General features: G+C 49.4%; 2 long non-coding RNA genes across 2 annotated transcripts; both read right to left on the bottom strand.

The window, feature by feature from the left end:
• Positions 1 to 7890: 7890 nt before the first annotated feature.
• Positions 7891 to 9601, bottom strand: LOC146754984 (uncharacterized). Its single transcript, XR_014938484.1, has 5 exons — positions 9517 to 9601; positions 9380 to 9415; positions 8793 to 8828; positions 8405 to 8473; positions 7891 to 8232 (listed from the first exon to the last, which is right to left on the bottom strand). It is a non-coding gene; the product is annotated as an uncharacterized LOC146754984 (long non-coding RNA).
• Positions 9602 to 21521: 11920 nt separating this feature from the next.
• Positions 21522 to 23267, bottom strand: LOC146754983 (uncharacterized). Its single transcript, XR_014938486.1, has 4 exons — positions 23148 to 23267; positions 22424 to 23046; positions 22036 to 22104; positions 21522 to 21863 (listed from the first exon to the last, which is right to left on the bottom strand). It is a non-coding gene; the product is annotated as an uncharacterized LOC146754983 (long non-coding RNA).
• Between the last annotated feature and the right edge of the window lie 418 nt (positions 23268 to 23685).

Here is a 23685-nt window from a genome sequence, read left to right as displayed (position 1 = left end):
CCCCAGCTGCTCTCTGCCTGTGGCCTTCTCAGCTCCCCACAGAGAAAAGCACGTGCTGCTCTCGCACTATCATGGTTTGACTCCTACTTTGGGTACTCTTCTCTCTCTCATTTTGTTTGATTTTTCTGCTCTCCTGAAGGCTGGGATGATCATGGCTGGAAGGCAGAAGGTGAACTGGAGCCTGCAGGGACAAGAGAAATGGCAGGGAAGCTGTGAGGGAACACAGCAGTCAATGTGCCAGCCCAGCCCTCCCCAGCCCTTCTGCAGGGGGGTTGCACAGCAGGCCCTGCACAGGAAGACAATGAGCAGCAACACTGATAACACTCTGGCTAATGTGAATTACAAATGCAGATGTTGCCCGCGGGGTCCCCAAGGGGAAACTGGGAGATGCTGGGGCGGGGGGTGGGCAGGGGAGTGAAAATTCCCCCCTTGGAGACTTCACATTAAGACACTCAAAAGGAGGCATCGGGGAGTTTAAAGCTACAATACAGTCCACGTATGTAGAGCTGCGGAGTGAGGTCATCTCGTGTCTCCTGCGGCCCAGAGCAAGTAAAGCAGTCCCAGCTGCACTCTGAAACAGAGAGCCAACCGGGCAGCAGAGAATGTTAACCTCTACTCCCTTCCTTTCTGTCCCAGCTGCAACCCCTTCCTGTGCCCCTCGGAGCCCAACCCGGGCTGCAACACGCCTGGGAACCGCTGCTCCCCTGGTTGCAGCCCGTCTGGCCCAGTAAACCTGCTGCACTGGGCAGGAGCTGGAGCCGGGACCAAGGTCCCGCCTGGGGTATGGCAGTGCCAGGCAGTGTACTTGGGGATGACCCTACGTACCCAGTGCAATACATTCCAAATAGCCACAGACATCAACTGACTGCCATACTTTTCTCACCAGACATCGATATAAATGGACTGCTTGGTGTCCTGTGCTATGGCTGTCTTCTCGCCACAAGCTGCACATCTCTCCACTGAATGGTAACACCACTCATGAGAAAAGTTGTCTTGGAGAATCATGTAGCACTGGAATAATGGACAGCTATCCAGGAGGGTACCTGTGCCATCATCAGCAGTGATTGTTGTGAATACATTCCTGACATTTACAACATGGAATTCCTATGATGACACAGATGGAAACCCAAATTGTTTCAATCAGCCCACTAAGGACAAACAATCGGACCATGTCTCAGTTCTCCAGTAGTGGCTGTGGCTGCCCTGGTTCAGCCCAATCTACATTGCTCTCATTACATACATTGCTCTCATCTACATACCCCTCATTAGAGGTGCTGAGGTGCTGTAAGGCATGCCTGACTCAGAAAGGGGAGAGCTGTTCTGAGGAGCTTTGCAGTTTCCTACAGCTGTTGTCAAATATAAAAGGATGAAAATAAATTTAGTTGTGAGAAAGGAAAGCTATTGCTTGTGGGGGGCTTCAGGTAGGCATAAAGGACAGTGCTGAGAAACAAGGAGACCACAGCCAGATGAGGGAGGCACGTGGAGAAGGCTCTGTGCTGTCCCTGCTCAGAGGGACCGCTGCCCAGGAGGTTACTGTTATAGATTCTCATGACAAAACCAGACAAAGTCCAGTGTGATACATAAAGGGAGAGCTTTATTTAATTAAGCAAGGCAGTAAAGTGAGCAAAACAGCGCTGGGCACCCAAGGGGAGTCTACACTCCACCAAGGTTGGGATTTGAACAAAGGATTGCCTCTGTATACAATTCCCATCTCCTGCATAAATTCCAGTCATTCTTGCTGCTGCACAGGTTGTTGCTGGTGTCACAGGTTGTTGCTGAGGATTGGTTTTCCTGCCTCTTGATGGTCAGTAGTCTTTTCCATTATTCTTTGGTTATTTTCTAGCAGCTTCTGTGCCCTGGCAATGTGTAGTTTGCAATGCCTTCAGCTTCTTAGTTTCTGTCATCTATTACAACACGATTTAAATTTTACAACACTATTTAAATTCTCGGACACCTGAGAAAGCACCACTGAGTTTTGATTTGACTAACAAACTTAACCCTTTCCTATCACAATCCCCCCTCTTCTATTTTATCCTGATTTTGTTCATCAAATAGTTTTACTGCTTCTTTAGCCCTTTGGTGGATAGATTCATCCTCTTCCTTGCTATCGATTTGTTCATGCTGTTTTCTTACTAACATTAAATGGGCTATTTCTAACCGTCCCTTAACAATAGCAAATAGTTTATCGAACAGAAATGGTCCAAAAGTTAGTCCCAGGATTAATAAAATAAGAGGTTCCACTAAAGTAGACAGCAAGGTAGTCAGCCAGGAAGAATATCAAGGGTATCACAGAATATGCGACTACTCATCTAATTGCTTAGTTCTCTTCAGAGTCAGTTTTAGTCCTTGGGGGGGTCCCACCACTTTCCAGTTCACTGATTCTCAAAGTACCTTCACTCTAGACACGTGTCCATCCTCACTCAGTAGTCCGGATAGCAGTCTCTGTGGTGAGAAAGACAAGAAAGGGTCCCTCCCAGGAAAGAGTAATAGATGACTCCTTCCAATTCTTTATTAATACTTTATCTCTTGGTTTTACATGTCAATTTCTAAAGGGGGTTGCTGTACCACCATTGCCTTTTTATGTACTTCTTCTCTTCTGGACATTAGTTGCGTAACATAAGGATGCAAGTTCCTTTCATCTAACATGGGGTGATCTAGGGGAAGGTCGATGTTGTAAGGCATATCGTATAACATCTTGAAAGGTGAAAGCCTGGTGTCAGCACGGGGTTGTGTTCTAATATTTAGAAGGGCTAAAGGGAGACATTTCACCCGTGATAATTTTGTTTCTAACATTAACTTTGTAAGTTGTTTCCTAATCTCTCCATTCATCCTTTCTACCTCTCTTGAGCTTTGGGGGTGATACGGTGTATGGTATTCCTATTTAGTACCTACTAATACCACCACCTCTAATACCATCTCTGAGGTGAAACAAGGTCCCCGGTCGGAATCAATGACAATGATGACCCCGTATCAGGGAATTATTTCTTCAAACAAAATTTTTACCACTGTGTGTGCAGTTGCTCTAGCCGTAGGGAACGCATCAAACTATGTGATGTGGTCCACCGTAACAAGAAGATATCTAAATCTTCCAACCTTAGGGAGCTCGTTAAAGTCTACCTGTAACCGTGCAAACAGGAGATGGGTCATTTCCCTTCCCCCATGTATTTTCTCTCTTAATTGATGTTGGTTAATCTTATGGCAAGGTAAGCACTCCCCTACAACTCTTTTAGCTACATTTTAGGTCCCTATGCACAAAAAATTTATTGCAAAATGATCGTTTAGTGCTTGCACTCCCCACTGTGTTCTATATTTATCATGATATCTCCTCATTACTCTGAGTGCCATTGCTTTCAGGAACACTTCCTTTCTATTGGGTAATCTCCACTTCCCACGTCTCCTAAAAAATCCTGTTTTAAATAAAAAGCCTGTCGCAAGTCCATGGAACCAGGTGGGCTCTGCCCTTGGGTACTGGGGGAGCTGGCAGGGGTGATTGCTGAGCTACTCTCTGCCATCTACCAGCATTCCTGGTTATCTGGATAGGTCTCAGAGGATTGGAGGCTTGCTGATGTGACTCCCATCTACAAGAAGGGCCGTAAGGAGGATCCAGGGAACTACAGGCCTGTCAGCTGAACCTGGTACCGGGGAAAGTTATGGAACATATCATCTTGGGTGAGATCATACAGCTTCTGTGTGGCATCTAGAGGATCAAGCAAAGCAAGCATGGGTTTGAGAAAGGCATGTTGTGCTTGACCAACCTCATTTCCTTCTATGACTGGATGACCAGACTGGTCCATGAGGGAAAGGCTGTTGATGAAGTCTACCTAGACTTCAGCAAAGCCTTTGGCACATTCTCTCACAGTATTCTCCCAGGGGAACTGGCTGCCAGTGGCCTGGACAGGTATACCCTTCTTTGGGTAAGGAACTGGCTAGAGGGTCATGCCCAGCAGGTAGCAGTTAATGGAGTTAAGTTCAGCTAGTGACCCATTACAAGTGGTGTCCCCCGGGGGTTAGGTACTGGGGCCCATCTTGTTTAATATCTTTATTGATGGCCTAGATGAGGGGATTTAGTGTACCCTCAGTAAGTTTGCAGATGACACCAAGTTGGAGGTGGTGTCGATCTGCTGAGGGTAGGGAGGCCCTTCAGAGGAATCTGGATAGGCTGGATCACTGGGCTGAGGTGAATGGGATGAGGTGCAACAAGACTAAATGCTATGTCCTGCATTTTGGCCACAATAACCCCATGCAGCACTATCAGCTTGGGGTTGAGTGGCTGGATGACTGTGAAGAGGAAAGGGACCTGGGGGTGTTGCTTGATGCTCAGCTGAACATGAGCCAGCAATGTGCCCAGGTGGCCAAGAAGGCCAACAGCATCCTGGCCTGTATAAGAAATAGTATGGCCAGCAGGAGCAGAGAGGTGATCATCCCTCTGTACTCAGCTCTGGTGTGGCTGCATCTTGAGTACTGTGTTCAGTTTTGCCCTCCTCACTACAAGAAAGACATTGAGGCCCTGAAACGTGTCCAGAGAAGGGCAACAAAACTTGTGAGGGTTTGGAGCACAAGTCTTATGAGGAGCAGCTCAGGGTGCTGGGATTGTTTAGCCTGGAGAAGAGGAGGCTCAGGGGAGACCTCATTGCACTTTACAACTTCCTGAAGGGAGGTTGTGACGAGGAGGGACTTGACCTCTTCTGCCAGGCAACAAACAGGGCCCGAGGAAATGGCCACAAGTTGTATCAGATGAGGTTTAGACTGGACATACAAAGGAACTTTTTTTCTCAGAGAGTGGTCAGGCACTGGAATGGCTGTCCAGGGAGGTGGTGGAGTCACCATCCCTGGCAGTGTTCAAGAAGCGTCTGGGTAGGGAGCTAGGAGATATGGGTTAGTGGTTTTCTGTAGGTATGGTAAAGGGAGGATGGTTGGACTAGATTCCCTTGTAGGTCCTTTCCAACCTTGTGATTCTATGATTCTGTGATATATACTGCCACACTTCAAAAAGTTTACTGTGAAAGTTTTGGGGTTTTTTAGTTAACATAAATCACAGATGGTTTCAGTGATGGACATTTGAGCTCAAAAGAGAATTCTTCAATTGCCACTTTTTTTCTCAGGGTGTTTAGATATGTCCCATGTGAAGTCGTTTCTGCTGGAAGTCAGAAGGGAGGGGCTGCAAAACGGGGCCGATGGCTCTTGGTGGATGACTAAAACTTCTGTTGGATGATAATATGTCCATGAGAACAAGTGCTGAATTTCTCTTGTTCCTTTAATCTGTAATTGCCCACATTTCATTTTCTTCTTCTTCTTCTTCTTTTTTTTTTCTTTTTTCTTTTTTTTTTTTTTTCTTTTCTTTCTTTCCCCTATTTTCCAAGCCTCACATTTCCTTTTGGGGAATTATCTGCTATGTTCTCTTTGCTGCAAGGAAGCATGACACAAATCACTGCAGAAACCAGAAATAATTACTCTGAAGTCAAGCACAAATTCCATTCAGCTTTTAGCCACCTGTATTCCAAGGCAAACTATTTAATAATATTGGTTTGCCCCCCCAAGGAAATTACTCGAGATGATTTTAATGAGGTCTCAGTAGATGTGGTTAAAAAGTTGGTGCCTGACAAATGACAGTGATGCAACTCAGCGCCTGAGTTTAAGCTTGTTTAAATTGTCTCCACTGTGCATTATTAGAGTCTCAAGGTTTCTCTCCTTGAAGTTAGCAGCTCTCCAATTAGGCACCCAGGCTTGACTATGGCTCTAATGTAGGGGACAGCAAGAGACTGCCCCAAAGGAAATATGGCCTATGAGAACCGGAAAGATATCTACAGTGCTTTAGTTAGATCCCAAGAAAAGTGAAGGTACTCTTGTCTAATCAGTGCAATTTGTAAATCATGGGTCAAGCAGAGCTAGCTGCATGTTGGTGGCTGGTTCTAATGCTGTTTAGAGTGGGCTGGTTTCAAACAGCTTCTAACTCTCCTAGTCTCAGAAATGGTTCTTAGTGAAAATAAGGCCAATTGAGAGCACACCTGGTCCTCCCCCCAGCTGCCCTGGGGCTCCCGTTCTGCAGAACTCTCATGGACATTCCTTCTTCCCAGACCCTGTATGGTCATTGTTGGAGAGAGTGACACTGAACATGAATAAGATGCACACTAATGATTTTCCGCTGTACTACAGATAAGCAGCAGCAGGTGTATGGGAGATCCACCACACACATATCTCCAGGTTGCTCTGAGGTGAGGAAAACTACTCGGGAAATTGGAATTTGACTTGAGTCTGAATAATGCCTTCTCTCCAGGCAACATATGATGTGCAGGCATTTGGACTTAAGACCTCATCCTTTTTCCTGAACAATATTTCAGCGTTGCTGCAATGACTGCACATGTACCGAACATTTCAGTCTCTGGTGTATGCAGAGGCAAGAAGTCTAGCCTTATAAACACACAATTCACTAGGCCTTGGTACGCATGTGGTTAATAAAACTGATTAAAATATTTGCATGACACAACACAGCTGAGGAAGCATTAGGTTACTGATGACATTCACAAGAGTTTAAAGGCTATGTTTGCACGTGGTAGATGGGAGTGGTGTGTGTGTAGCTCATTATGACCTTCGGACTTAGTGGTACCTTATCTGCAAACCTGGATATTTGCAGTCTATGGGAACAACATGGCAAGTAAGCTCTGCTTCTGCTGGTGGGTGAGGCTTTCTCATCCTCTGGCTAAAAGTAGCTAGTAGGGTCTTCCTTTGATTGACTTGGTGGAGGTCCACAACTTGCAGCCTAAGGCGTCAGCAAACTTAGACACTTTTGCTGAGCAAGACACATTAAGTTCTGTATAAGTATTATACAATATAATGCTTTTGTAAGCTTTGATTTGTAGCTCACTTTGAATGCTAAACAACTGAAGTCCTATTGGGCTATAGGCAAATACACTTGGGGAATGTACTTCATCAATTGTGGAGGCTGAGTTATTAGCACTGGGTTGTTAAGAGCAGGCCTGGGAGTTGGCATACCAGTAAGCAAACAGCCCCCACACAGAGTGGAGGCCCAATCATGATTCTACAGACTTGCAGGATGTCTGTCACTTGTTCTTGGGACTGCTGTCAGTTTACATGGGCCTTATGTCTGTGGTGATGAGTTAGCTACATAGAAATTTTGGCCCTAGTACAGGCAGAGCTGATGGCAGGAGTCAATGCCCAGCCAGGTGTGCCCGACCCAGCCCAGCTGGGCAGGGATAACAAGGTAACCCGCAGGGCCATTGGCTTAGGCTGCAGCTATCTTACACTGCTGGAGGTTGTTCCAGCCTTGTCTCTGTGCCTCTGCTGGATCCAGAGCTCAAGATGGACGAGCAGAACCTCTGTGGGAGTTGTGTTTTAATCCAGCAGGTGCTTGAGCAACATATGCTCATCTGCTCACTCCCCACTCTTCCTAGTGATCACTGATCAAGAGAGGGTGTCACTGGTCATCAGGGGGCTTCATTGGTCATCAGGAGATTTGAGGCGTCCATGGGAGGGGGTGAGCAGACCTTGTTCTGGGAGATGGGGCACCGACGCAAGAGGACTAAAGCAGACCCAAAGGAGGGACAAGTGGCTGCAGAAAGACTGGGGGTAAAAGGAGGGTGATGTAGTCACGCTGTGTCCATGGATCAAAGTGTAATGAGTTTGGGAGGAATAGTATGGATGAGCTGAGAGGGAGGGTACTGGGGCTGCTTGGCAGCATGAGGATCTCCATCCTTTAGGACTTTGAGGCAGATGATGAGAGAGGGTGGTGAAGCCCACAGGGGTGCAGGACATGGTGCGCATGGCATGGAGCTGGGGAAGCTTCCCAGCACTTTGAGGTGACCACTGCCAGGCAGAGACAGATCCAAGCAGTCCATGCTGAGCATGAGAACAAGGACACAGACACACAGAGTGTAGCTTTGCTGAGGGATTTATTGATCATCAGAGGGTGTCATTGATCATCAGGGTCTTCATTGGTCATCAGAGGGCAACACTGGTCATCAGAGGGCAGCAATGGTCATCAGAGGATGTCAGAGGGCATCACTGGAAAGGAGAAGCCTTGTCCCTGCAGGGTTTGTCCCCAAGGACTTAGGGCAGGAGAAGGACTGGCAGCAGCCAAGAGACCCAGGGCAGGATGTGGGTCCCATGGGAACAGAAGCCATAGCCCCTGTCTCAGCTGCATGGTGACTCTGGGCCATCCATAGGGCACCCTGAGCCTGCCCCCTCCAGATCTGTTCCTCTGCACATCGCTGTAGACTGTAAGGGAAGGGCTGGAGGTGAGAGTGCCCAGGTACCCCTGGAACAGGTCAGGGACAGTCCCCTCCATACCATCAATTCCCAGCACCTGATGCCCAGTCCTCAGGGCTCCAGATACAGCCAGGGTCCCCTAAGTCCCCTGTGGGGTTGTAAGCATCCCTGTGCTGCTCACCTAGACATGTAAATCCAGGGCCACACGTCTCACGCGCGGGGGATTCTCCTCTGTCCTGCTGAGCACATCCTGGGCAAAAAGGGGTCGTTAGGGACACACAGAGGGTATGGGGAGAATGGAACACACTGGGAGCAATAAGACACAGTGGGACACCCTGAAGGTGCAGGGACCCATTGTGGGCACAAGAACAGCATGGCCAAGGCACGGTCCTGTAGCCAGCTCAGCCCCAACTGTCCCCCATTGCCTCCCCCCCCTGACCATTGCCCTCCCACATCTGGAGGGAGCCCAACAGAGGCTTTGGGGCGGCAGGAGTGTCTCCAAGTCTCAGGGGAACTGAGAACAGCAAGACATCCCAGCCCCATCCTTGCCCCATGGTCACCCAACTCACCAATCCAGGAAGGGCAACAGCAACAGGTGGTGGCTCCTGGGGAAGAAGAGCCATGAGGCAGCAATGAGGGAACTGTGAATCGGGGGGATCACAGGGTGACCCCATCCAAGCAGCCTGGTTGGTCCCAGGGCTGCCCCCAACCTCATGGTTGCCAAGGTCTTTGTGCACCTCTGCCCATGGAGGAGCCCAGGGCTGGGGCTGGGGCTGGGTATAAGGACAGAGCAGGGGTTTGGGGGGCCCAAAGGAGGGGAATAGGGGTGCCAAACAGAGAGGAACAGAGAATGAGGGAAAATGAAACACAAGGGATTGGGGACCTAAAGAGATGAGAATTGGGTTGCCAATTAAAGGAGATCTGTTGGTGCAAAAAGCATGGGATGTGGGGACCCAAAGAGAGGGCATTTGGAACAGCCAAGAAAAGGGATTTGGGGGAGCCAGAGAAAAGATGACTAGGGTGCAAATGGAAGAAATTTGGATGTGCCAAATATAGGGGCAGCCTCTGCCAGGCAGGGACAGACCCCACCCGCTCCTTCAGAGCTCCCTGCAGGGCCATCCTTGGGCACAATCAGCATGGCTGCCCAGGCACTCACCACAGCAACTTCAGAGTCTGGCACTTGCACAAGTGACTGTGGGGAGAGGAGTAGGAGAGAGAGTGAGAGATTGCGTCGGGGATCCCCAGTAGCCAATCACCTCCAGCCCCAGCCCACATCCCCCACAGATGCTTCACCTGAGCTTCCACTGTGCAGCACAGGGCAGCAAGGAGCATCACGAGGCTGAGCACAGCTGCCTTCATCTTCCTCTGTGCTCTGGGAGGCAAGGTCTGCATTTATCCTCCCTGAGCCCCTCCCACTCCCCAGATGCCCCTGGGCTTGGCAGACTCCCCTGACATGGACTGAGCCCAGCATGCAGCTGTCCCCTTCCTTGGCCCCAGGAAACATGAAGAAGCCAGGGATCAGAGGAAGAACACTGAGTGCTGGGATCCTGATGGCATTGAGCCCAAAGCCCTCAGGTCCCAGCACTCAGCACACACAGCCTTTCTTTCCCCCAGGACCACCCAGAGATAACGCTGTCCTCATACCATGTCTTTGTCCAAGGACTCATCCCTGAGTTCTGTCCTGTCCTGTGAGACTACCAGGTGTGAGGCTGATTCTTCTTGGGAACTAGGATACAGCATTTGGGGACACTGGGAGGTGAGAGGGTAATAGGGACATGGGTAGTGAGGAACTTATGGAGATATTTGGAAGGCAAGGGGACACAGGGATATGAGGACATGAAGATATGAGAACATCATGTGATACGAACACATCATGGGAACATGAGTATGTCACGGCAGTTTGGGGAAGTCATGGAGATATGGGAAAATGGGGACATGCAACCAAATGGGAACTTCTTGGTGACAGGGATCTGGAAGTTTGTAGGTGGGGACATCATGGCCAGGCTGGATGTAGCTCTGGGCAGCCTGGTCTGGTGATTGGTGACCCTGCACATAGCAGGGTGATTGAAACTAGATGATCATATGGTATGTTTAACTCAGGCCATTCTATGATTCTGTGTGGGCAGTGGGGACAGTTGGGTGATGGGGAAACATACACACAGGAAGGTTGGCAGTGTTCACTCAGTGCCTTTGTCATCATGCTGGAGATCAGGAGTGAATAACAGAACTTGGCTATGGCTGATTGGTTTCCTCCTCATTTAGTGCTTCAAAACCCAAAGACCATGCCTTTTAGAATCATGGAATCTCAAAATCATGGAGTACCTGACCCATGGAATCACAGACTAGAATCAGCAAGTCATGGAATCACAGAGCCATGAAATCACAGCACCATAGAACTATAGAATCATGGCATCATTCACGTGGGACAAGACCACTTAAGTCACATCAGGAGATGTGTCGTGCATTTTCTGCTGTCTTTACATAGCCAAGAGCAGAAGTCCCCATGTTACGTCCAGATATCTGCATTGCATGTCTGAGATGGCAGTAGTGCTGCCTCTGTCCATGAGGACAGTTTGCCATTAGGACACGCAGGCACGGAATCCAAGGCTGGGGGTGAAAACTGGCTGAACGTACCTGAATAATTTCTGAAGTCACTGGGCTGTGTGCCTGAGCTTCAGCAGAACAAAGGTGTCCTACGGGTTTTGTTCCCATGATGGTCCAGCCTCCTGTCATGGCTTCAAAGAAAGTGAGTCTTGTTGTATCTGGATGAAAGGAAAGAAATAATAGAGAGCTGATAAATGGCTTAGAACTGCAAACAACTCAAGGATTCTACAAGGAAACATGATATGCCAATTTGAAGTGCTTCATCTGACAGAACAGCCAGCTGGTCACAGCTTTCACGGGGCATTTCCCATAAACAGGAGAGCTGCTGTGGACAATCTCTGAGAAGAACACTTGAATGTTTACGTTGGAAATTGCCCAGAGAGCAGCCAGCTGGAAGAGTTTCCTTTGGGCTGCTTCTGCTCTGTGCAGTATTTGTCAGAGCTGATCAGTGCTGCCTCATTCACTGCACTTAAATGTAACGTGGCATTATCCCTACTCTGGGGTTCTTTTGGAAAGAACCAGCCAATTGCCCGTGCTGCCATCAGTGAGGAATCTTGACTGAGGTGAGGTACAGGCTGTCTTTGAGATCAGTGTAAAGTAGGTGGATGACATTTGATAGCAATTAGACGTGAAAGGTTCTCCTTGGGAAAACCCCTCGGCTGGTTTGATATCTAAAAAGAAACACCCAGGCTTTTGTAACAGTCAAACACTGAACAAGTGAAATGTGACATGGTTGGAGTTCTCAGGTTGCTCAGCCAACAGCCTCCCCTGCAGTGATTTCCCCATCACGGCATCATTTAGGTTAGAAATTACCTCTCAGGTCTCTAACTGTTAACTCAGAGCTGTCAAGTCCACTGCTAAACCTGTATCTGTGACACGTCACCTGATCTGTGCTATGGCACCCTGCTGGGCCCTGAACTTGTGGTGCTGGGGAACAGGTGTAGGGACTTCCATGGCAAAGCATGTTCTTGGCTGGGCTTGATGACCTTAGAGGTCTTCTTGTACCTAGATGATTCTGGGATTCTAGGACTTTCAGGTTCCATCACGATAGTAGGATTCTCATATTTGATGTTGTTTCTCCAATTGTAGATTTCTAGGATTCTAGAGCTGCAGGAGTGTAGAAATTCCAGCACGTAGGATTCTTGCTTTGTAGGATTCTGGATTTTTCCTTTTCTTAGGTTTGTAGGATGGTAGGACTCCGTTTCTTAGATTCCTAGATTTCAATGGGTCGCTATGTCCCCTGGTGGCCGTCTTTTTATCTCGGGGTGCGGCCCCAATGTTCCGGGCTCTGTACCGCTGTGTCAGAGAGCTGCCGCTGCGAGGAGAGCAGTAGCAGCTGTCAGCTGCTCCCTGAGGAGATCCTTTGCTTCTGCATGGAATGTGAACCTTCCAACCAACTTCCCATTACATGTTGCTGCCATGTGACAGATGACAGCAGAGAGGCAGTCTGACAGAATGGCATCTGACATGGAAGTGCACATGAAGCAAAGGTGTGCCATTGAATTCCTCCAAGCAGAAAAAGGTTGCACTCGTTAACATTCAACAATGTTTGCTGAATGCCTCTGGAGACCAAACAGTGCACGTGAGCACAGTGTGTCAGTGGGAGGTGTTTTTCAGCAGTGGTAATGGCTTACAACTGCAAACAACTCAAGGATTCTACAAGGAAACATGATATGCCAATTTGAAGTGCTTCATCTGACAGAACAGCCAGCTGGTCACAGCTTTCACGGGGCATTTCCCATAAACAGGAGAGCCCTCGTCTGGACTGATGACATCTAAAAAGAAGCAGGCTTTTGTAACAGTCAGACACTGAACAAGTGAAATGTGAGGTGGTCTGAGTTCTCAGGCTGCTTAACATACAGCCTCCACTGCAGTGATCTCCCCACCACGGCATCATTTAGGTTAGAAATGACCTCTCAGGTCAACCAACTGTTAACTCAGATAAGAGCTGCTTCAGAAATAATGCCTCATCTTATGTGACCCGGACCGTAAAATCAAAGGCGGATGTTGGAGATGTGACTGTAGAGGATGAACCTTCCCAACAACATCTCATTACGTGTTGCTGCCGGGTGACAGTTGTGTGCAGATGGGCAGCCTGACAGAATGGCATCTGACATAGAAGTGCATATGAAGCAAAAGCGTGCCATTCAATAACAACAAGTGTAAAAAAGTTACATTTGTTGACACTGACCAATATTTGCTGAATGTTTCTGGAGACCAAACAGTGGATATGAGCAGAGCTAGGCAGAGCGAGGTGTGTTTCAGCAGTGGTAATGGTGGGTCACCTTCTCTGGTGGAGATGCATATAAGCAGGGCATGTAGGCTCCTCTTCCTTACCCTCACTCTCCCATCTCTGTTCTCCAGGATTCTCCTGACCTCATGTCAGTCATCTCATTAGGGGCAGCTTTCTACCTACATCCCTATGTTCCGGAATGTCTCCTGTAGGACCTATCAGAGCTTTGTGCACAGTTCCTCTTCCACATACCAACCAGGAGGCAGTGACCACCTCTCTGTACAAAATGGAAGAAACCCTGGAGGAAGCTTGGACACTTCTGACATGATAACCCATATCCAAGAACTTGTCCAGTGCAGGGTGTCTCAGGGAATGAGGAAGAAGGAATCTGACAACCAACGTACAAACCAGCTGCTGCTGCTGGACACTCAGAGGCACTGACGATGTGAGCCTGAAAACACAGACCCCACCCAGGAGCCCAGGGATGGCCCGTCAGCTGTTGCAGGCTGATTGCACAGACGGATGAACAGCTGTGTGATTCCTGCTGGACTGTGGGCTTCTGAGAACATCAGACCTTGACAGCTCCAGAAACGTCTCACAAGAAGGAGGATGGACAGAGTCACTGCATGACCTTTATTATGTTATGGTTCACAGAGAGCCCATTTCACTATATACAGAGTGTCTGGGCTAAACTACAAAGGTACAAGCTGAATAGGAAATGATTTGAGTAATGACTTTGTAATGAAAATCACTATAGTATTACTTTTAAAATAATAAGAATAAATTACACAGATAAATTGGCACAAAACAAACAATAAAGGAGAGTTTGATTCAGTAAAAAGCTGTATTACAAGTCATTAATTCGAAAAGGTGGGCAGTTCACTGCTTTTGAAATACATTTGGTCATCACTTTCCTCACTGCATCCTTGACCTCCCTGCTCCTCATGCTGTAGATGAGGGGGTTCAATGCTGGAGGAACCACTGAGTACAGAAGTGCCACCATCAGGTCCATGGATGGAGAGGAGATGGAGTGGGGCTTCAGGTAGGCAAAAATGGCAGTGCTGAGAAACAGGGTGACCACGGCCAGGTGAGGGAGGCATGTGGAGAAGGCTTTGTGCCGTCCCTGCTCAGAGGGCATCCTCAGCACAGCAAGGAAGATCTGCACGTAGGACACAACTATGAAAACAAAGCACCCAAAGGCTAAACTGGAACTAAAAATGAGAAACACAACTTCCCTGAGATTTGATTCTGAGCAGGAGAGCTTGAGGATCTGGGGGATTTCACAGAAAAACTGGTTGACAACATTGCCTTGGCAGAGAGGCAGTGAAAACGTACTGGCAGTGTGCAGCAGGGAATAGAGAACCCCAGTGCCCCAGGCAGCTGCTGCCATGGTGGCACAAGCTCTGCTGTCCATCAAGGTCCCGTAGTGCAGGGGCTTGCAGATGGCAACATAGCGGTCATAGGACATGATGGTGAGAAGGGAATACTCTGCTGAGATGAAGAATAGAAAGAAAAAGAGCTGTGCAGCACATCCTGCATAGGAGATGGCCCTGGTGTCCCAGAGGGTGTTGGCCAAGGCTTTGGGGAGAGTGGTGGAGATGCAGCCCAGGTCGAGGAGGGCCAGGTTGAGGAGGAAGAAGTACATGGGGGTGTGCAGGCGGCGGTCGCAGGCTACGGCTGTGCTGATGAGGCCGTTGCCCAGGAGGGCAGCCAGGTAGATGCCCAGGAAGAGCCAGAAGTGCAGGAGCTGCAGCTGCCGCGTGTCTGCCAACGGCAGCAGGAGGAACTCACTGATGGAGCTGCTGTTGGGCATCTGCTGTTGTTGGGCTTGGAGTCCTGCTCAGAGTGCAGAAGATAATGACAAGTCCAGACCATTCTCAGACACACTCCTTCTGCTATACTATGAAATGTTTTTATTCTCTTACAACAGTGTACATTTAGCACCATTACATGCATTTAATTTCATGTAGATCAGCATTCCTTAAGCAGAAGCAGCATATGGAGCTCTAACCTTCCTCTTATTTTCTTACCCCTTCTCCCTGGATATTTTCATCTGTTTCATGTCTCATATCTTTACCCCAAGTGCTCTTAGAGCCCCCTACCCCAGCTTCTGTGGCATTCAGTTTCAGTTAGAAAATGCTGCCTGTTTGTAGGATAAGTGAATTATTCATGCCTACAGAAAATGATGATAATTCCATCCTTCGAGAAAGGGGAGACTGAAAGCACATCATGTGTGACTGTTCACAAAACAAGCAATTGATTGACGAAAAATGCTCAGAACTCTTATTGTCCCTTTTAGATTTCTGACTCCAAACCTCTTTGCCTCAGAACAGGAAATGGAAACCCCCTGCCTTGGCTCTCCTCTTGCAAAGTGCCCTCACAAACATCCTGTTGTGCAGTGGAGCTGTGATCCCCTGCCCCAAGCAGCAGCAGCACAAGCCCTGCCGGGGGGCTCCTTCCCCCCACACGTCTGCCCACAGTGCCTTGGGCAGCTCCCCGGGCAGGCTGAGTGCTGAGCCTGGCAGGCGGCAGAGTCCCATACCCGGCACACAGCCCCTGGGGCACAGCAGGGACCCTGCTCTGCAGGACAGCCCTGGGCACCCGTCTCAGCTGGAGCAGAAAGCTTTTTCCACAGTAAAGAAACATGCAGTGCCTGCAGTCAGATCTCCTATGGGATGTCCCAGTTATAGTTACCCCTTAATTAAAAGCAGCTCATGGTCAGCTGTGAGACTTACCTTGTCATGGTCTGTGAGCAATGCTCCTGCAGTGAGCTCACAGCCCACTCACACTTCACACTTCCTGTAAGTTCTCTTCAATTTCTCTCCTCTCCTTCTGTCAGCTGCAGGCTGTGCTGTGCACAAGAGCTGCTCCTGGGCACAGCTGTCTCACTGCAGCTCTGCCCACTTGTATGAGCTCCCTGTGTTCCAGGAGCCCGGCCCAGCTCAGCAACAGATTATGTCATTTTTATCCTTCCCACTCATCTCCCCTGACATGTCCCTGGGTCCTCATGGCCAACAGCTCCTGAAAGACAACAGCATCATGACTGTGAGTTGAAATTCGCTCAATTAACCACCACATGTCCAGTGGTCAGTGACTGATTGGAGACATATGGGGAGTGCTCCCAGAGATCGTTTGATGAAACAATAAGGGCAACCAGACAAGGAAGGCGAGGTTTGGACTTTCCCTGTGCAGGGCAGTGATCCAGCTGAGGCAGTGCAGGAGTCTCATCCCTTGACAGAAATACTGGAGATGAAATGGGATTCAGCTCCCTACACACCCACAGGAGCTGGGATTCCTCTGGTTCAGCTCAGAAGTGCACAAGGAGTTGCCTGCATGTGAGCTCCTGCTCTGAGTCCTCGGCCCTTCAGCAGGGAGGCAGTTGCTCACACACAGACACTGGGTGATGCCCAAGGTGCCTGGGCTGCTCCTGATGTGTGCCAGTGCTTGTAAACCGTGTGGGAAATCCCTGAAATAGACACCTCCTTCCTGGGCATCAGCTGAGGGCCAGAGAGGGGATAGCACCGGCTGTCTGGTGAATTCACATGCAGCTGCAAGTGCAGCACAGGGCCTTCAGCAAAGCCATGCCCATGGTGTGACCATGTTGCTATGTCAACTCCAAGGCCCACAATCGGTCTATTGCCTGTGTGCCACCTTTTGCGCACTAATACCATGGATGAGCTCTCCAGTCCGGCTAAGTCCAGTGATGCTTTCCAGTGAGGATGTTTACTCCTGTATTTTTGCACTAATGCAAACACCAACACACAAGAAGCTAGAAATCTTGGTAGAGCTGCAGTCCTGAGCTCCTGTTTGGACGATGGGACACAGTTGAATGGCTTCCACAACTGCACTGTAGCACAAGGGGGATACAGAGTCTTTAGGATGGATGGGTGAGGAGACAAGGAAGAGCGACTGCCCTCTGTGAGAGTGCACTGAGCTCTGCCTGGGGATGGAAGAGCAGACAGGTCAGAGCTAATGGAAATGGCCAACAGAGGAGACCAACAGTGTCTTTTCCTGTCTTCCTGATCAGGGAGAGTAAATGGAAGGTGCCCTCTGCAGACAGATGGGAATCTGATGTTGTCTGTCCCTTGTCCCATTTGGTGGCCTTTGTCACTCCATTATCTGCGGCAGGGACAGCACAGCAGGGCATGTGGCATCCAGCAGATCCATGGAGAGCACAGATGGCAGCTTCTTGACCATGCCATGGAGGAACCAAAGAGGAGAGGTGCTCTGCTGGATCTCATATTCTCCGGCATGGAAGGACTTGTGGCATCTAGAGGATCAAGCAAAGCAAGCATGGGTTTGAGAAAGGCATGTTGTGCTTGACCAACCTCATTTCCTTCTATGACTGGATGACCAGACTGGTCCATGAGGGAAAGGCTGTTGATGAAGTCTACCTAGACTTCAGCAAAGCCTTTGGCACATTCTCTCACAGTATTCTCCCAGGGGAACTGGCTGCCAGTGGCCTGGACAGGTATACCCTTCTTTGGGTAAGGAACTGGCTAGAGGGTCATGCCCAGCAGGTAGCAGTTAATGGAGTTAAGTTCAGCTAGTGACCCATTACAAGTGGTGTCCCCCGGGGGTTAGGTACTGGGGCCCATCTTGTTTAATATCTTTATTGATGGCCTAGATGAGGGGATTTAGTGTACCCTCAGTAAGTTTGCAGATGACACCAAGTTGGAGGTGGTGTCGATCTGCTGAGGGTAGGGAGGCCCTTCAGAGGAATCTGGATAGGCTGGATCACTGGGCTGAGGTGAATGGGATGAGGTGCAACAAGACTAAATGCTATGTCCTGCATTTTGGCCACAATAACCCCATGCAGCACTATCAGCTTGGGGTTGAGTGGCTGGATGACTGTGAAGAGGAAAGGGACCTGGGGGTGTTGCTTGATGCTCAGCTGAACATGAGCCAGCAATGTGCCCAGGTGGCCAAGAAGGCCAACAGCATCCTGGCCTGTATAAGAAATAGTATGGCCAGCAGGAGCAGAGAGGTGATCATCCCTCTGTACTCAGCTCTGGTGTGGCTGCATCTTGAGTACTGTGTTCAGTTTTGCCCTCCTCACTACAAGAAAGACATTGAGGCCCTGAAACGTGTCCAGAGAAGGGCAACAAAACTTGTGAGGGTTTGGAGCACAAGTCTTATGAGGAGCAGCTCAGGGTGCTGGGATTGTTTAGCCTGGAGAAGAGGAGGCTCAGGGGAGACCTCATTGCACTTTACAACTTCCTGAAGGGAGGTTGTGACGAGGAGGGACTTGACCTCTTCTGCCAGGCAACAAACAGGGCCCGAGGAAATGGCCACAAGTTGTATCAGATGAGGTTTAGACTGGACATACAAAGGAACTTTTTTTCTCAGAGAGTGGTCAGGCACTGGAATGGCTGTCCAGGGAGGTGGTGGAGTCACCATCCCTGGCAGTGTTCAAGAAGCGTCTGGGTAGGGAGCTAGGAGATATGGGTTAGTGGTTTTCTGTAGGTATGGTAAAGGGAGGATGGTTGGACTAGATTCCCTTGTAGGTCCTTTCCAACCTTGTGATTCTATGATTCTGTGATATATACTGCCACACTTCAAAAAGTTTACTGTGAAAGTTTTGGGGTTTTTTAGTTAACATAAATCACAGATGGTTTCAGTGATGGACATTTGAGCTCAAAAGAGAATTCTTCAATTGCCACTTTTTTTCTCAGGGTGTTTAGATATGTCCCATGTGAAGTCGTTTCTGCTGGAAGTCAGAAGGGAGGGGCTGCAAAACGGGGCCGATGGCTCTTGGTGGATGACTAAAACTTCTGTTGGATGATAATATGTCCATGAGAACAAGTGCTGAATTTCTCTTGTTCCTTTAATCTGTAATTGCCCACATTTCATTTTCTTCTTCTTCTTCTTTTTTTTTTCTTTTTTCTTTTTTTTTTTTTTTCTTTTCTTTCTTTCCCCTATTTTCCAAGCCTCACATTTCCTTTTGGGGAATTATCTGCTATGTTCTCTTTGCTGCAAGGAAGCATGACACAAATCACTGCAGAAACCAGAAATAATTACTCTGAAGTCAAACACAAATTCCATTCAGCTTTTAGCCACCTGTATTCCAAGGCAAACTATTTAATAATATTGGTTTGCCCCCCCAAGGAAATTACTCGAGATGATTTTAATGAGGTCTCAGTAGATGTGGTTAAAAAGTTGGTGCCTGACAAATGACAGTGATGCAACTCAGCGCCTGAGTTTAAGCTTGTTTAAATTGTCTCCACTGTGCATTATTAGAGTCTCAAGGTTTCTCTCCTTGAAGTTAGCAGCTCTCCAATTAGGCACCCAGGCTTGACTATGGCTCTAATGTAGGGGACAGCAAGAGACTGCCCCAAAGGAAATATGGCCTATGAGAACCGGAAAGATATCTACAGTGCTTTAGTTAGATCCCAAGAAAAGTGAAGGTACTCTTGTCTAATCAGTGCAATTTGTAAATCATGGGTCAAGCAGAGCTAGCTGCATGTTGGTGGCTGGTTCTAATGCTGTTTAGAGTGGGCTGGTTTCAAACAGCTTCTAACTCTCCTAGTCTCAGAAATGGTTCTTAGTGAAAATAAGGCCAATTGAGAGCACACCTGGTCCTCCCCCCAGCTGCCCTGGGGCTCCCGTTCTGCAGAACTCTCATGGACATTCCTTCTTCCCAGACCCTGTATGGTCATTGTTGGAGAGAGTGACACTGAACATGAATAAGATGCACACTAATGATTTTCCGCTGTACTACAGATAAGCAGCAGCAGGTGTATGGGAGATCCACCACACACATATCTCCAGGTTGCTCTGAGGTGAGGAAAACTACTCGGGAAATTGGAATTTGACTTGAGTCTGAATAATGCCTTCTCTCCAGGCAACATATGATGTGCAGGCATTTGGACTTAAGACCTCATCCTTTTTCCTGAACAATATTTCAGCGTTGCTGCAATGACTGCACATGTACCGAACATTTCAGTCTCTGGTGTATGCAGAGGCAAGAAGTCTAGCCTTATAAACACACAATTCACTAGGCCTTGGTACGCATGTGGTTAATAAAACTGATTAAAATATTTGCATGACACAACACAGCTGAGGAAGCATTAGGTTACTGATGACATTCACAAGAGTTTAAAGGCTATGTTTGCACGTGGTAGATGGGAGTGGTGTGTGTGTAGCTCATTATGACCTTGGGACTTAGTGGTACCTTATCTGCAAACCTGGATATTTGCAGTCTTATGGGAACAACATGGCAAGTAAGCTCTGCTTCTGCTGGTGGGTGAGGCTTTCTCATCCTCTGGCTAAAAGTAGCTAGTAGGGTCTTCCTTTGATTGACTTGGTGGAGGTCCACAACTTGCAGCCTAAGGCGTCAGCAAACTTAGACACTTTTGCTGAGCAAGACACATTAAGTTCTGTATAAGTATTATACAATATAATGCTTTTGTAAGCTTTGATTTGTAGCTCACTTTGAATGCTAAACAACTGAAGTCCTATTGGGCTATAGGCAAATACACTTGGGGAATGTACTTCATCAATTGTGGAGGCTGAGTTATTAGCACTGGGTTGTTAAGAGCAGGCCTGGGAGTTGGCATACCAGTAAGCAAACAGCCCCCACACAGAGTGGAGGCCCAATCATGATTCTACAGACTTGCAGGATGTCTGTCACTTGTTCTTGGGACTGCTGTCAGTTTACATGGGCCTTATGTCTGTGGTGATGAGTTAGCTACATAGAAATTTTGGCCCTAGTACAGGCAGAGCTGATGGCAGGAGTCAATGCCCAGCCAGGTGTGCCCGACCCAGCCCAGCTGGGCAGGGATAACAAGGTAACCCGCAGGGCCATTGGCTTAGGCTGCAGCTATCTTACACTGCTGGAGGTTGTTCCAGCCTTGTCTCTGTGCCTCTGCTGGATCCAGAGCTCAAGATGGACGAGCAGAACCTCTGTGGGAGTTGTGTTTTAATCCAGCAGGTGCTTGAGCAACATATGCTCATCTGCTCACTCCCCACTCTTCCTAGTGATCACTGATCAAGAGAGGGTGTCACTGGTCATCAGGGGGCTTCATTGGTCATCAGGAGATTTGAGGCGTCCATGGGAGGGGGTGAGCAGACCTTGTTCTGGGAGATGGGGCACCGACGCAAGAGGACTAAAGCAGACCCAAAGGAGGGACAAGTGGCTGCAGAAAGACTGGGGGTAAAAGGAGGGTGATGTAGTCACGCTGTGTCCATGGATCAAAGTGTAATGAGTTTGGGAGGAATAGTATGGATGAGCTGAGAGGGAGGGTACTGGGGCTGCTTGGCAGCATGAGGATCTCCATCCTTTAGGACTTTGAGGCAGATGATGAGAGAGGGTGGTGAAGCCCACAGGGGTGCAGGACATGGTGCGCATGGCGTGGAGCTGGGGAAGCTTCCCAGCACTTTGAGGTGACCACTGCCAGGCAGAGACAGATCCAAGCAGTCCATGCTGAGCATGAGAACAAGGACACAGACACACAGAGTGTAGCTTTGCTGAGGGATTTATTGATCATCAGAGGGTGTCATTGATCATCAGGGTCTTCATTGGTCATCAGAGGGCAACACTGGTCATCAGAGGGCAGCAATGGTCATCAGAGGATGTCAGAGGGCATCACTGGAAAGGAGAAGCCTTGTCCCTGCAGGGTTTGTCCCCAAGGACTTAGGGCAGGAGAAGGACTGGCAGCAGCCAAGAGACCCAGGGCAGGATGTGGGTCCCATGGGAACAGAAGCCATAGCCCCTGTCTCAGCTGCATGGTGACTCTGGGCCATCCATAGGGCACCCTGAGCCTGCCCCCTCCAGATCTGTTCCTCTGCACATCGCTGTAGACTGTAAGGGAAGGGCTGGAGGTGAGAGTGCCCAGGTACCCCTGGAACAGGTCAGGGACAGTCCCCTCCATACCATCAATTCCCAGCACCTGATGCCCAGTCCTCAGGGCTCCAGATACAGCCAGGGTCCCCTAAGTCCCCTGTGGGGTTGTAAGCATCCCTGTGCTGCTCACCTAGACATGTAAATCCAGGGCCACACGTCTCACGCGCGGGGGATTCTCCTCTGTCCTGCTGAGCACATCCTGGGCAAAAAGGGGTCGTTAGGGACACACAGAGGGTATGGGGAGAATGGAACACACTGGGAGCAATAAGACACAGTGGGACACCCTGAAGGTGCAGGGACCCATTGTGGGCACAAGAACAGCATGGCCAAGGCACGGTCCTGTAGCCAGCTCAGCCCCAACTGTCCCCCATTGCCTCCCCCCCCTGACCATTGCCCTCCCACATCTGGAGGGAGCCCAACAGAGGCTTTGGGGCGGCAGGAGTGTCTCCAAGTCTCAGGGGAACTGAGAACAGCAAGACATCCCAGCCCCATCCTTGCCCCATGGTCACCCAACTCACCAATCCAGGAAGGGCAACAGCAACAGGTGGTGGCTCCTGGGGAAGAAGAGCCATGAGGCAGCAATGAGGGAACTGTGAATCGGGGGGATCACAGGGTGACCCCATCCAAGCAGCCTGGTTGGTCCCAGGGCTGCCCCCAACCTCATGGTTGCCAAGGTCTTTGTGCACCTCTGCCCATGGAGGAGCCCAGGGCTGGGGCTGGGGCTGGGTATAAGGACAGAGCAGGGGTTTGGGGGGCCCAAAGGAGGGGAATAGGGGTGCCAAACAGAGAGGAACAGAGAATGAGGGAAAATGAAACACAAGGGATTGGGGACCTAAAGAGATGAGAATTGGGTTGCCAATTAAAGGAGATCTGTTGGTGCAAAAAGCATGGGATGTGGGGACCCAAAGAGAGGGCATTTGGAACAGCCAAGAAAAGGGATTTGGGGGAGCCAGAGAAAAGATGACTAGGGTGCAAATGGAAGAAATTTGGATGTGCCAAATATAGGGGCAGCCTCTGCCAGGCAGGGACAGACCCCACCCGCTCCTTCAGAGCTCCCTGCAGGGCCATCCTTGGGCACAATCAGCATGGCTGCCCAGGCACTCACCACAACAACTTCAGAGTCTGGCACTTGCACAAGTGACTGTGGGGAGAGGAGTAGGAGAGAGAGTGAGAGATTGCGTCGGGGATCCCCAGTAGCCAATCACCTCCAGCCCCAGCCCACATCCCCCACAGATGCTTCACCTGAGCTTCCACTGTGCAGCACAGGGCAGCAAGGAGCATCACGAGGCTGAGCACAGCTGCCTTCATCTTCCTCTGTGCTCTGGGAGCTGGGTGAGGCTGCAGGAGGCAAGGTCTGCATTTATCCTCCCTGAGCCCCTCCCACTCCCCAGATGCCCCTGGGCTTGGCAGACTCCCCTGACATGGACTGAGCCCAGCATGCAGCTGTCCCCTTCCTTGGCCCCAGGAAACATGAAGAAGCCAGGGATCAGAGGAAGAACACTGAGTGCTGGGATCCTGATGGCATTGAGCCCAAAGCCCTCAGGTCCCAGCACTCAGCACACACAGCCTTTCTTTCCCCCAGGACCACCCAGAGATAACGCTGTCCTCATACCATGTCTTTGTCCAAGGACTCATCCCTGAGTTCTGTCCTGTCCTGTGAGACTACCAGGTGTGAGGCTGATTCTTCTTGGGAACTAGGATACAGCATTTGGGGACACTGGGAGGTGAGAGGGTAATAGGGACATGGGTAGTGAGGAACTTATGGAGATATTTGGAAGGC

This window comes from Coturnix japonica, chromosome 37 (assembly GCF_054131305.1).
Source record: "Coturnix japonica strain WE chromosome 37, WE-NBRP24, whole genome shotgun sequence".
In the NCBI taxonomy this organism is placed as follows: domain Eukaryota; kingdom Metazoa; phylum Chordata; class Aves; order Galliformes; family Phasianidae; genus Coturnix; species Coturnix japonica.
Note: the sequence above shows the minus strand (reverse complement) of the source record. Positions and strands in the feature narration are given on the sequence as shown.